This window comes from Schistocerca nitens, chromosome 1 (assembly GCF_023898315.1).
Source record: "Schistocerca nitens isolate TAMUIC-IGC-003100 chromosome 1, iqSchNite1.1, whole genome shotgun sequence".
NCBI lineage: Eukaryota > Metazoa > Arthropoda > Insecta > Orthoptera > Acrididae > Schistocerca > Schistocerca nitens.
The window spans coordinates 1,117,059,841-1,117,075,315 of NC_064614.1; the positions used below are offsets into that span (position 1 = coordinate 1,117,059,841).

Genomic DNA, 15,475 nt, shown 5'->3' on the forward strand with positions numbered 1-15,475 from the left:
CTGAACATTCAATAGTCCCCCGTTCGAAAAGAGCCGCGAACAGTTGTGTAATGGTATTAGTACAAACTTCCAGGCTGTCGTGGATACAGACGGTGGCACATTGTGCAACGTTTTTAACCTGGAAAGTAAACATTGTACGTAATTAACAAACGTTGTCCTCTCAAGCGCAAATTAAAATTTGTCTACTGCAATGGTTTCTTTTTTATATCTCTTCTGCACGTCTTTACGAATGTTTCCACAATGTTTCATTGTCCCACGGTTACTCATTTTTCATTCGGACCCTCTCAGGTATCGAAAGTTTACCGGCAATCATAATCACACAGTACATACACTGTCAACCACTGTGAAGTATTTGACCGTGGATGCACCACATTTTACTTCGAATTATGGGTCCTTTCTTTTTCATTCGCGCATGGGGCGCTGGAAGAGTGATTTAAATGCCTCTTTGACGTAACTGGTCTAATATTGCCTTCCCAGTCACTGTAGAAGAGATGCACTGAGGATTGCAGTATGTTCCTAGATACCTCACGTAACACTGTTTCTTGCAGTTTTGCAGGCAATCTTTGACGCTCGCAGCTGGCGTCCATCTTAAAAAGATTTGTCATTTTCCGAAATTCTCTCCCGAAAAGTGAAACAAAAGCATGATCGTTCGTTCTGTCCGTCTTTTGGTAAGTTCAGTATTCCTTTTTTGTAACTGTTTCACACACTTGAACACTGTTCTAGTGAGTTTCTTGTAACTATCTCCTTAGTAGGTTCAAGTCATTTTCCCATTTGTTTTCTCAATGTCTTACCAATTAACGTAACCAACTACTTTACCTACGACCTACCATGTGTGATTATTTCGTTTATTTTCCTACAAATTTTTATTCCCTGTTATCTGTATAACATGTAGAGTAATTACAGTTGCGTCTCACAGGATACTACCTTAAGGCGTTTTGATGGTATCAAACTTTCTGCAAATTTGGAGTCTTATCAAGATCTGATGAAGATTTGTGCAGATTTTCAGACAGTACTACACTACAGATAACTGCATCATCTACGAAAAGGCGAGGTTACCTTGTCTGCAAGGTCATGAATATACAACATAAATAGTAAGCGTCCCAAGAGACGTCTCTGGAGCATGCCGAATTTACTTCTAGTTTTGTCGATGACTCTCCATCCAAGAAAAGATGCTTCGTCCTCCCTACCGAGAGGTCTTCAGTCCAGTCACAAATTTCATTTGATACTCACTACGAACGTACTTTCGATAATTGGCATAAGTTTCGTACCAAGTTTCAAACTTTTCGTAAGTCAAGAAATACTGCTTCTACGTGAATGACTTGATCCATGGCTTTCATAATGTCACGAGTAAGTATCACGAGTTCGATTTCACATGATCGATGTTTCCGGAATCTATGCTAACTGAAACGGAAGCAGTCATTCTGTGCGACATACAGCACTACATTTGCGCACAGGATCCGTTCAAAGGTTCTACAAATTATGGATGTCAAAGATAACGGACGGTCGTTTCGTGGATAGCCTCTGCTACCTTTCTTGTGGACTGGTGTTACCTGTGTTTGCGTCCAACTAGTTGGCACTGCTTCTGACTGATAGATACCCGCAGGTTCTGTGCCGAATGTCTTAGCAAGTCCATCGGACCCTGTAGCTTTGTTGTTTCAATGATTTCAGTTGTTTCTTAACACCACGGAAACTAATAAGTATTTCACTCATCTTGACAGGCGTACGGGGATTAAAATGTGGTAGTACACATGGGTTTTCCTTTGTAAAAGAAGATTTGAAAACGTTCAGCTTTTGTGCCTTTGCTTTGTTACCGTACTTTCAATTGCTACGTCATTCACGGGTGTGAGAAAACTAGCTTTGGTGCCTCTAACAGCCTTTATATGTGACCGAAAGAATTGCTTTGCGTTTTTTGAGAGTTCGATTATTATATGTTACTACGGTAGTCGTTCGAGATAAACACATTGTCCTCGTTACAGTGAAACGCATTTCATTGAATAGCGCTCTCTGTGTAGACCTTTGGTTAGTTATAGACTTTTGCTTAGTTTTAGGCCTATTAAGCAGTAATCTATGCTTTTTTAGGTGTTGCGTTATGATGACTGTATATTATGGAGGGTCACTTCCATCGTGAACTGGTGAGATACGTATGTCGTGAATCACAGTAGTGAGAAGGAACTTGCAGTCTAATACAACATTTTATTTAACAGTCAGAGAACATACATCTAACATGTTATGTCTGAGAATTTGTATTAGTAATCGGCGATATAAATGTGCCAACGACTTCAATTCCCAACATCCTACCCACCCTCGTCAACCTCCAGGGGAGGTGACGAGCTGAACCGGACGTGCTATCTGCTGTCCTCCTGGCGTGCGCAGTATTATCGTCCTTATTTTTTGCCTCTTCCCTCTACACATCTTTCTATTTTCCCTTTCTTCCACATGTGTCTTGGTCGTCCATCCCCTTGAATCAAAGCCAGATCAACAGGTCGGAAGTCAATACATCTTACACATGTGGCTCTATCTTCGTGGAAGCTCCTAAGTTCCATGAGATACTCCTTGGTCCATATTTTTCAAAAGTGGTCTGATGCATTTTGATGCAGTTTAAATTTTTTGGTCAGATTGTGTGAGGGTAAGTTCCGGTCCAGTGGGCTCGTTTAACAGGCCTTGATCAACCGGAAAGTGTGCTGGTGTCAGAAGTTCTGCGTCATCAGCTAGAGGGACTGGCCTTGAGTTTGCTGCAGCTTCGATGCTGACCAAGATGGTATGGTGTTGCTCTGCAGGTAGATCGCCCCAGCACTTTTCGTAAGTATCACTTAATGGATTCTACCATCCTCTTCTACCATCTTCCCCACCAAGATGCCGGAACAATGAACTTCCAAGTGGTTCCGCTTTTGGAGAGGGAACTTTGGGTCTCGAACGTGATTAGTTTTATTTATTTATTTATTTATTTATTTATTTATTGTTGCGTGGGACCACATTAAGGAGAAGTCTCCATGGTCATGGAACGAGTCAGTACATGAAATTATAACACGATTGTAGAAACAGATAAAATGAAATATAAGAAACATATTCAGTTGTAGATTGTAGAAAAAGATAAAATGAAATATAAGAACCATATTCAGACGACAAGTCGTTAGTTTAAATAAAGAAAATCAAGGATGTAACAATGGAATTTGCTTAATTTTTTAGCTCTTCCAGGAGCTCCTCGGCAGAATAGAAGGAGTGAGCCATGAGGAAACTCTTCAGTTTAGACTTAAAAGTGTTTGGGCTACTGCTAAGATTTTTGAGTTCTTGTGGTAGCTTATTGAAAATGGCTGCAGCAGAATACTGCACTCCTTTCTGCACAAGAGTCAAGGAAGTGAATTCCACATGCAGATTTGATTTCTGCCTAGAATTAACTGAGTGAAAGCTGCTAACTCTTGGGAATAAGCTAATATTGCTAACAACAAACGACATTAAAGAAAATACATACTGTGAGGGCAATGTCAAAATTCCCAGACTATTGAACAGGGGTCGACAAGAGGTTTTCGAACTTACACCACACATAGCTCGAACAGCCCGTTTTTGAGCCACAAATACCCTTTTTGAATTAGAAGAATTACCCCAAAAAATAATACCATGTGACATAAGCGTATGAAAATATGCGAAGTAGATTACTTTTCGTGTTGAAATGTCACTTATTTCAGATACTGTTCTAATGGTAAATAAAGCGGCATTTAGTTTCTGAACAAGATCCTGAACATGGGCTTTCCACAACAGCTTACTGTCTATCCGTACGCCTAGGAAGGAACTGTTCCGTCTCGCTTATAACATGCCCATTCTGTCTGATTAAAATATCAGTTCTTGTTGAATTGTGAGTTAGAAACTGTAAAAAATGAGTCTTACTGTGATTTAGCATCAAATTATTTTCCACAAGCCACGAACTTATTTCATGAACTACATTATTTGATAATGTTTCAATGTTACACACAAGATCCTTCACTACCAAGCTGGTGTCATCAGCAAACAGAAATATTTTTGAATCACCTGTAATACTAGAAGGCATATCATTTATATAAACAAGAAACAGCAGTGGCCCCAGCGCCGACCCTTGGGGAACGCCCCATTTAACAGTGCCCCATTGGGACTGAACATCATTACCACTCTCAATATTGTGGAGAATTACCTTCTGCTTTCTGTTCTTAAAGTAAGAGGCGAACCAATTGTAAGCTACTCCCCTTACTCCATAATGTTCCAACTTCTGCAGTAATATTTTGTGGTCAACACAGTCAAATGGCTCTATGCGACTTAACTTCTGAGGTCATCAGTCGCCTAGAACTTAGAACTAATTAAACCTAACTAACCTAAGGACATCATACACACCCATGCCCGAGGCAGGATTCGAACCTGCGACCGTAGCAGTCGCTCGGCTCCAGACTGTAGCGCCTAGAACCGCACGGCCACTCCGGCCGGCGGTCAACACAGTCAAAAGCCTTCGTTAAATCAAAGAAAACACCTAACGTTCGCAACCTTTTATTTAATCCGTCCAAAACCTCACAGAGAAAAGAGACTATAGCATTTTCAGTTGTTAAGCCATTTCTAAAACCAAACTGTACATTTGACAGCAATTTATGTGAATTTAAATGCTGCAGTAACCTTGTATATACAACCCTCTCGATAACTTTAGCAAACACCGATGGCATAGAAATAGGTCTATAATTGTCAACATTATCCCTGTCTCCCTTTTTATAAAGTGGCTTCACTACCGAGTACTTTAATCGGTCAGGAAACCGACCACTCCTAAAGGAAAAGTTACAGATATGGCTAAGTACTGAGCTAACATACGTGGAACAATACTTCAGTATTCTGCTAGATACCCCGTCATATCCATGAGAGTTCTTGGTCTTTAGTGATTTAATTATTAACTCAATCTCCCTCTTGTCAGTATCATGGAGGAGCATTTCAGGTAACAGTCTCGGAACACTTTTTTCTAAGAGCGCTATATGATTCCCTGCTGGGACTAGGTTTCTATTTAGTTCATCTGCTATATTCAGAAAGTGATTATTATATACTGTACATATATGCGACTTATCAGTAACACGGACATTCCCACTACGCATTGATTCTATATCCTCGACCTGTCTCTGCAGACCAGCCACTTCCTTTACGACTGACCATATGGTTTTAATTTTATCCTGAGACTTAGCTATTCTATCTGCATACCACATACTTTTTGCCTTCCTAATAACTTTTTTAAGCACCTTACAATACTGTTTGTAATGGGCTGTGTGATATTCGCTATTTTTGACTTAATTAAAACAGCAAATACGAGTAGTTAATACTTTCAGCCAGAAGGCAAATACTTGTTTGTAAATAATGATTAATGTATAATGAGGCGTCGCATGGCGACGGTGGAATTTTCTAAATAATGTAATTCGTCGTCTTTTGGCGGCAAAATAAACAGAAAAATACGGATAGATATGCGATCCTTCACTATTTTGTTCGCTGGAGAACAAATGAAGCCTTGTGCGCTAAAGAGACTTCTACTGTTTTTTTCTTGAGTAAGACGGACGCAGATTTGTGGTAGTCTGATCTAATTTTTGCTAAATGTATATAAACGTGTTATGTCTAAGTTTGAGTGAAGTGTAAAGAACTGTTATAACTTACCGTGACGACGCACGAGCGACTCAAAGAAGACAATGGCTATATAAAAGAGCGCTCAATGGACATTAAACAGACATAAAAATCTACTGTCATTGTAGTACTAAGCTTAAGGTACGATATATGTTTTAGTTATAATAAATATTTGTTCTGGGAATACTGAATCATTTAGCAGTGCTCATTCCTATCATCTCCTCAGTATTATTTTCATTTTAATTATGCATTTTGCTAAGATTACAGACACGGAGATCAGCAGTCCAACGTGCGTGTTACATTGATAAAAAGAAAACTGTTTTATCGTCTTCTTGCATCAGCTTTAATATTGAATTTCCCTTTTGTGTGATGTTACAGTTGTTTTTGCGCCCTTAAGAACTTTCTGGTCCCTTAGGAAATTGTTTTGTCATAACAATAACTTCACAACCGGGTATGATCGTATCTACGATCATGAAGTAATTAGAAAGACGATAATGCGATTTCTTAATCAATAGCACGCTAGTTGTGACTGCCTCAAGCCACGCGAAACTGCAAGTAAAAACTAATCACATCTCATAATGCAATATTTTATGACAATGGTCAATCCATGATTCTTACGCCAATTGTGATTGATAAAACAGTAAGCTAAATCTCAATTTCCAACTTTCCATTGAATAACAACATCACTTTTATTTTGTAACATCACAGCTGCTGCATTTAGATTGCGACTGTTTCTAACGTTTTGATATAATTGCCACTTTGTTCTACTAGATATTCTTATCCCTGTAGTCAGCCACCCAAGCTGCCTGTTTGTGCTAGTACCTTTAACGGAAAGCAACTTTCAAAGAGCACGAGAAAAGTCTTGAGGAAAGCATTGTATTTATCGTCTACTGTATCAGCACTATAAACATCTTGCCACTCTTGTTCCTTGATAAGGTTTACAAAAGTCTGTACAGCAACTGGATCAGCTTTCCTAAAAAGTTGGTAACTATATTTAACATGTGTTGCAGCACAAAAATCTTTTAGACTTAAAATTTGTGCATCATGATCTGAAAGGCCATTCACCTTTTTGCTAACAGAATGCCCTTCTAATAATGACGAATGAACAAAAATATTGTCTATGGTTGTTCTACTGCTCCCTTGCACTCTCGTTGGAAAGAATACGGTTTGCATAAGATTATATGAATTAAGGAGGTCTACCAGCATCCTTTTCCTTGCACAATCACTTATACAATTAATATTGAAGTCACCACATATAACTAACTTTTTGTATTTCCTATAAAGTGAACCAAGAACCTCCTCTAGCTTTAGCAAAAATGTTGTGAAATCGGAGTCTGGGAATCTATAAATAACAACAGTAAGAAGTTTAGCTCCACTAAATTTAACCACACCTGCACAACATTCAAACACCTTTTCAGTGCAGTACTTTGAAACATCAATTGACTCAAATGGCATACCGTTTTTCACATACATGGCTACTCCCCCACACCGCAAAGAGCTCCTAGAAAAGCTACCAGCCAACCTGTATCCTGGTAAAGGAAGCCTCTGAATTATCTCCTTATTTAAGAAGTTTTCAGATATACCAATAATTTCAGAGTCAACATCTATAAGCAGTTCACTAACTTTATCTCTAATACCGTGTATATTTTGATGAAATATACTAATTCCCTCATTAATCGGATACATAAGCTTTGTAGAAAGTGGTTTCTTTGTTAGAGAGTCTTCCCTTAAGCAGGAATACCTATCAGCTGACTTCAATCTAAAAAAGGTACAGCTCTAACACCCACAACTACCGGAATTTTCCCATGAGTGAGTTCCACAGTTAGGACAATTCTTTGTTAACGGCGTGACAGTCTTTTTATTGTCCACTTAGATCATGCGCTTCTACTAGCAAATCTCTGTAAAGGTACCAAAAATGTGTTGGTATTAATATTGGTGCAGAGCTCTAAATTTACTGCACGTGCTTTTTCTATGGTCATGCCTGTCTTGATGCAAAGAGGACCAGCAAAGTCTGTGCCGGGGACAGTAAATGACTTAGATGGCCCAATTCGATCTGTGGGTGGGGGAGCTTCAGTTTGGTGTCCTCTTGAAGTCTTCACAGTCTTGGATTTTAGACATGGATGCAGGACTCTTTTAATGATTTGATGACCTTTATAATAAAATTCTTGCTGAAGTTTGGATAACGCAATTCGGACACCAAGATGATGAAGATCAATATGTTTCTGAAACATGAGGAGTCTCGTGAAGCGATGTTAACCATCGAGAAGTAATTGACGTCTTTCCTCAGTGGTGAGGTCTGCAATCTGTAGTCTACCTCCCAGATGAATGAGTCTGTCTTCAATGAATGGGTGAGAGCGTCTAATTTTAGAGTCTTGCGGTATCACGTTACCGTTATGGAGTGCGTGGAAGTCCATCGTGAAGCGCTCATGTCTGACTATTTTGATCCAGTAGGTGCGCGGAATTGCGAGCTCGATTGCCGTCAGCTCTCCAGCGCGATTATCTTCGTGACGAACCTTATGCATGAAGGGAAGGATCCGGTCGGTTCTACGAATTAGTCTCAAGTAGGAATGACATGACGCATATTTGGAGTACCAGATGGCCAACATTCTTCTTGGTGTACAGCTCATAGCGGTCGTTCCCACCAAACAGACGTAGATTGGATTTGATTTCCAAGAAATCCACCTGTAAGGTGATTCGCTGGGTTATCATTTCCAGGACAATGTCTCCACTGACTAGGGTATATATATATATATATATATATATATATATATATATATATATGAAATTCTGTCACTATTACAGTCTCCCATCGATTCACCTCACTTCGTATTCAGCCTAAGGTCACTGTGTAAGCGGGGGACGAATCTTATAGTCTTTATGTAAGTGGATAACGTATCTTACACGCCAATGGATAATGTATAACTGTCATTTCAAGCCCAGGGTGGTAAACAGGCATTCCACATAGCTATAAATTTTGGCCCTGTCTTAAAATTAATAAAAATGCCACTGCGACTTTACAAGAATTCTCAAATTAATATAAGTGACAAGTTTGGGATTTATCCTAAAACGATAACACAACCTCACCCTTTCTCATTATACATTTTAATTTATCAGAGCTTTCAAGTTTCAAGTCATAAACAAAAAAAAATATTCAAATGTGTGTGAAATCTTATGGGACTTAACTGCTAAGGTCATCAGTTCCTAAGCTTACACACTACTAAACCTAAATTATCCTAAGGACAAACACACACACCCATACCTGAGGGAGGACTCTAACCTCCGCCGGGATCAGCCGCACAGTTCATAACTACAGCGCCTAAGACCGCTCGGCTAATCCCGTGCGGCCAAGTCACAAACAACAAGAGGGTTTAATTACTTTCAACTCTCAACAACTTAATTAACATTTAGATATTGAATATGTGGTTAATAAAGCTTTATCTCTATATACCAAAGAATTGTGACAAATGAAACAATTAAACCTTTATCAATGATATTTACATCGACATTGTTGTAGCTGAACAATGGGCTAAGTTAGTGGAAATTGAACTTTATCTTTTGAACTAATCAAAACTCTCATGTACTCAGTGGAGGGTATGTTAGTAATTAACTCTTGAATTTGTGTATTCAAAGAGTATGCAGTTTGGAGTGAGCAAAATCTCGACTCAACATTTAATCTCGCCTAAAGCTCGTTGGTGCATTACCAATCGGGAACTGCAGCGGCGTTGTGTCCATGCTGAATCTGAAACGCTAATTCCCTACTCTGCCCTTGACTGAATTCAGTCTTAACTTTCCTGCGTTCTGCAGAATGTTAAATTTTCCCTGGACGAAATTAATGACAACTGCACTCTCGCTGTGAAATGGAGCGACGTGCACAAATCTCAGCCCGCAAAAATTCCCGCAGGAATGTGAACTACCGCTTTACGTTTGTCGCCACGATACGTGAAGCGTACCGCCCTCACTTCACAAACGTAAAGTTTGAGTCTCAACGTCTTCGCTAATGGCTCTGAGCACTATGGGACTTAACATATGTGGCCATCAGTGCCCTAGAACGTAGAACTACTTAAACCTAACTAACCTAAGGACATTACACACATTCATGCCCGAGGCAGGATTCGAACCTGCGACCGTAGCGGTCGCGCGGTTCCGGACTGAGCCCCTAGAACCGCTAGACCACAGCGGCCGGAGTCTTCGCTAATTTTACCACAGGCATGTGTGTGACCCGCCGTGCGACGAGAGATCTCTGTGTGCTAATTTAATTCTCAGAATGCTTTTATATGACGTTACTCACCCCACCGCGATTCTACCACGTCATACAGTATGACTTCGGCCAACTGCTTCCTCGTTATAGGTGAATTCTTATTTTTCTTGCCCGGGTCGCCGCTGGCTTCGTTAATGTAGTATCGCCATTTACCCACGGTCTCGTCTATGTTTATTCTAAAAAGTATTATATTGTACTCGCCTTATTTCTTTTTGCTCTGCAACTGGGCCTTCTTTTCTTAATGTTTTGGGGTTTCCCAATTACATTAGCCACGTGCGATGGTTTCCAATCTGCGTTCTCTTTATCTCATTTACGCATGCTCCTGTCGTTATAAGGGTGGATACTGTTTTGTTATTCGGTACATGAGATTGCCATTATTACTTCCTGTTGGCAATATAGAGTCATTTTTTGGAGATTTTATTCTGTGTCGTACGTATGAAGCTTATGTAAGGTCCGAAAAATGCGGACACCTTACAACTCCTGCGTCCGTTCACAGCATTGCATGAGTAATGTCGTACCATGTAGCTGTGCAGAAATATGTTAGTAATTGTGCTGCCAGAAGTGCACCTAGAAGTTCGAGACGTGGCAGTGTTATCCTCTTGACAGGTGCAAGTTTCTTCTTGCTGCAGGCCATGTGAATCTTTGTGTTCCAGTGTAAATCGTTGGGTACGTACAGAGCTACGCCATACATTCGTTCCGAAGCATCACAGAATACGTGAATCTGAACGTAGCTAGAGCCGGCCGTGGTGGCCCTGCGGTTCTAGGCGCTTCAGTCTGGAACCACGTGACCGCTACGGTCGCAGGTTCGAATCCTGCCTCGGGCATGGATGTGTGTGATGTCCTTAGATTAGTTAGGTTTAAGTAGTTCTAAGTTCTAGGGGACTGATGACCACAGCAGTTAAGTCCCATGGTGCTCAGCGCCATTTGAACAATTTGAACGTAACTATATTTGGTAGTCGATATTCATTGTGGGACACTAATACAAGACAATGGAGCTAAAGTGGACCGCCAAGTATTCCACTGTGCTGCCAGACTTATGGGCAGAAATTCATTCCAGTCAATACCACCACAGCAGGTTTCTTGGAATAATAGTTTTGCAATGATTGATACAGGGGAGAATAATCCTTGTGGATCGTAAAATTTAGCTGCAGTCTGTAATAGTTTCCTTTTGTAGTAGGCTCATCAGATAATTTTTCTGTCACATCATCTGTGTTAATGCAGAAGCTGTTCGTTGCTTTGTTGTAACACACTCCTAAAATATCAGTAGATGCAGTAATATCTCGTCCTTCTCTCCTCCATACTCCTGTAACTGATCTGAAGTAGTGGCCCAGTTTCGCTAATTGAAAGTTCTATAATATCATAATGGCCGTTGGTTCGTAATAGATAGCAGGAGCTTCATTGTCGTCATCTGCACCAAACGCGAAGTCATCCGTGAAAACATTGTTGGCTAGTATCTGTGCGGCGACGGGGAAGGCGGTCTCATGCCTAAAAGCGTATCCTTTCAGCGTTGCGGAAAGCATGAATGGACTACATGTAAGACTGAAAGTATCTAGTGAAACGGTAAGTGCCGGCCGGAGTGGCCGAGCGGTTCTAGGCGCTACAGTCTGGAACCGCACGACCGCTACGGTCGCTGGTTCGAATCCTGCCTCGGGCATGGATGTGTGTGATGTCCTTACGTTAGTTACGTTTAAGTAGTTCTAAGTTCTAGGGGACTGATGACCTCAGAATTTAAGTCCCATAGTGCTCAGAGCCATTTGAACCATTTGAAACGGTAAGTCGTTATTTCATTCATCGTGTGGTTGTTTCCGAGACTATCTTGAAAAACTTTGTGCCGTAGAAATCTTGTCAGTTCCCTGTCGTCTTCGTGCAAGATAAGTTGCAGAAATGTTTGCATAATATCGCTAATTACAGAGATTCGGAACAGTAGCAGAACAGCAAGTATTTGCGGCAGAAAAGTTGTTGACAGAGGATGGGCTGATCCCGTGAGAAGTCGCATCGAAAACTATCCTCCGCTTTATTTTACCGAGTTTTCCTAACTGACTGCATGATGTGGAAGGTAAGATATGGTTTACTTGGCTCTTCAGGAGCAGCGACTTCTGTATAGTTCTTTGTAACGTACTCCTACATAAGACGGTGGTAAATTTCCCTTAAGGAAAAGTCTTTTACGTAAACTTAGAAATCTACTTTCTGCTTTGGGTTAGTAGAAGATAAAATAATATTTGGTTTTTAGGAAGACAAACAACTCTTCGATGATCCTGCGCAAGATAAGATCCATGAAGTTCTCGAAGGAGGGCAAAATTTTTATTAGCCTTTATAATCTTTACGGCATGACGATGCGCAGTTATGCCAGTAGCGTCTAGATCCCTGAATAGTCACAAATGGTCATCTGTAGGCATTTGAGTCTGAAGTACAAAGTTAACAACAGCTAAAGTCGCAGAGACGGCAGATCTGCAGCTACTAAGGACCCAACCGAATATGGTGGGAAACAAAAGAGTGGATTTAGAAAGACGGATCGGTAAATCATCGTTGACAATCTTCCAGTAATAGTTATAAAGAAGTTAGTCAGAGAAGGTACTTTACAGCTAACAAGGTAAGCAACGATTTTAATTCGGAAGCGATCTTTATCAATAGTCTTATCTCCATTTTCTCCTTACCTCCACCTAAAATAGCTATTAATTTCTTTTCTGATTTATAGTAACTCTGTTTTAGAAATAATGTTCACTGTTTCACTTGATTGTAACAGTGCTGACAAATTCGCTTTATAACTGAAAGTCAGATATGTGTTCTTCTTTATACTGCGACATATTCTGTGTAAGCTTCAGATTCAATTATGAAAGTAATGTACTAGACAGGTTTTGCTCTGAATCGTAATACGTGTTATCAACATGCAGTGAGTTTCTCCCTTGAAAACCTGTCAAAGAAAATGCGAAGTTAATAAAATCTATAAATATCATCCACTGAAAATCCTGAAGTGTATCAAAAGTTTAATAATTGTAAGTTATGCCCTGGAACTGTTATGACATGCATGCTTGATTTGTCAGACAGCTTGCCCAGCAGGTCATGGACTCATTAATCAGCGAGCCTACCATATTACCTGAAAGTGAATACATTTGTGTATTTTCAATGCTCAAAGCACACTGCCAACATTTTGGGGAAAGGTGTGATTGTGACCCTGGGAGTGATATGGAGAGAAGTACGGATGTGGAAAAACGTTACCACCAACTTCGATTGAATACATTTGTTAAAGTGCAATACAGAAAAGGTAAGTTGTCACAATCACAACGTTAATGTTAGCACACATAGGCAAGAGCTGAAAGTTAACAACTATGTGACTAGGTGTTATGAGAGTACAGGCCACCCAAAGCTAAGCATCGATCGGAATTAATGTACGTACAAAGCAAAATTCAACAAAATGACGAGAAAGGACACAAAACTGAGGTTTTACGAAACAACAGCTGTACCTGTCTTGGTCTGTGGTATCAGATTTTGACTGAAATAATGAAAGATAAAATCAGCATTCAATCAGCTGAAATGAAATTTTTATGATCTATGGAAATGAGTGTACGGCAATGTGGGCCGAGAGTCCCGGATTCGGGGAAGTTTGGCCATCGAGCACTAAAAGCACTCCGTCATCAGGCCACAAGTGGCCCATCGGGGCCATCCGACCGCCGTGTCATCCTCAATTGAGGATGCGGATAGGAGGGGCGTGTGGTCAGCACACCGCTCTCCCGGTCGTTATGATGGTTTTCTTTGACCAGAACCGCTACTATTCGGTCAAGTAGCTCCTCAATTGGCATCACGAGTGCACCCCGAAAAATGGCAACAGCGCATGGCAGCTGGATGGTCACCCATCCAAGTGCCGGCCACGCCCGACAGCGCTTAACTTCGGTGATCTCACGGGAACCGGTGTATCCACTGCGGCAAGGCCGTTGCCTCGGCCATCGAGCGCAAGTACTTACTGCATTCGACGCCACATTGGGCGACTTGCGCGTCGGATATGGGGATGAAATGATGATGAGGACAGCACAACATCCAGTCCCTGAGCGGAGAAAATCTCCTACCTCAGCCGGTAATCTAACCCTAGCCCCTCGGCGTGGCATTCCGCCGCGCTGACCACTTAGCTAACGGGGGCGGTCTTAAGATCTGTGAAATGTTGTCACAGAGCGATCTTAAAAGAAATAAGAACGCACGAGACGAATAAGAATATTTTACTTAAGCGACAAAATGGAACAGTATAAGGAGAAATGGATCTTAAACACATGAAAGAAGGACAGTTACAGTTATTGTAAATAAGCATAAGCAGTGGCAGACCGAGAAAGAGATGGTCTTAAAAATGTAATGTCAGAGCAGGTATTTTACATACGCAAGTAAAACTTTTTGTGGCAAATCAATCAGGATTTCACGTATTCTTTGACCGTACCAGTAAAAGAAGTGAACTTTTGAGGGAAAAGGGATTTAAACTACCAAGTCCTTGTGAAACGAGGTGAAATTTTCATTCACGCGCTGTACAAACCATTATTCTTCATTATATAGACCTGGGAGCAGCATTTTATGATATGATAAAAAATGAAGGCTGGGAAGATACTTCTTTACATTAAGGCATTAGGCTCAACACATGTCGTCTCTTGAAAGACGCGAGGGAGGGTACCGTGCATCGCGCGACGCTGCCTCCGGCGTGTGAGGATTGGTTGAATGCATCTTGTCTTTTAACATCCCCCAAAGATAAAAATCACACGGAATTAGATTTGGAGAACGGCAAGGCCAGTCTGCTTTCTTATCATCAAAAACACTCGGTATTGCTGTCATAGAATCACTGTCTTGCATGAAATAACCGTACAGCTTCTCGTTAGGTGTTAGTTCTCCAAGAAATGGATGGGGTATATTGTTCACATTCCTATTAGAACGTTTTGTTTCGTGGAAAAAGATTGGTCCAATAATTCATCTTGCACTTACTGCACACCACGCTCCTGTTTTCATATCATGCAGAGGTTGCTGATGTTATTCATGAAGATTTTCGTAGCTCCAAAGTAAATTGTTCTGAGAATTTACGTACCCTAACAAATGCAACCAAACTTCATCAGAAAAAAAAATCTCAGCATCAATTCCCTTTCGTGCAAGGTCTATACCACTCAGTTGCAATAACGACGTCGAGCAACAGGATCTAAGTTCCTCATTTGACGCACTAACGTTGTTTTGTACAGTTTCAATTTCAGTTTGTGCACAGTTCTATTAGCAGATGCTCTTGACACAGCAGTGCCAAAGGGCGCAGAGTTTCTCGAACTTCTGTCCAAGGCCTCCTCCATCTCATTTAATTTACTTTCAGTTAAGACACTAGGCTCTGTAGGCCCTCGTTTGTGTCACACTGATCCAGTCTCTGGAAATGTCTTCACTAATCTGAATATCATCGAATCATTTGGAACATGCACACAGGGATATTTTCGTAAATTCAATCCGACAGTCTGTATTTGCGTAGGTCAGCACAAGGAACACTCGTTGATCCTACGTGAACAAACACGACAGGAAACGAAACAGAACCAATATTCAGAAACTGGGAAGGCTAGCATTCGAAATAATTGCCGATGTATCGTAAACACGGAACCTAGATTC

The 15,475-nt window shown here is 40.8% G+C and overlaps 1 pseudogene; it reads right to left on the minus strand.

Moving 5' to 3' along the window:
- Window positions 1-13,685: 13,685 nt before the first annotated feature.
- LOC126203335 (5S ribosomal RNA) lies at window positions 13,686-13,802 on the minus strand (annotated as a pseudogene).
- Between the last annotated feature and the right edge of the window lie 1,673 nt (window positions 13,803-15,475).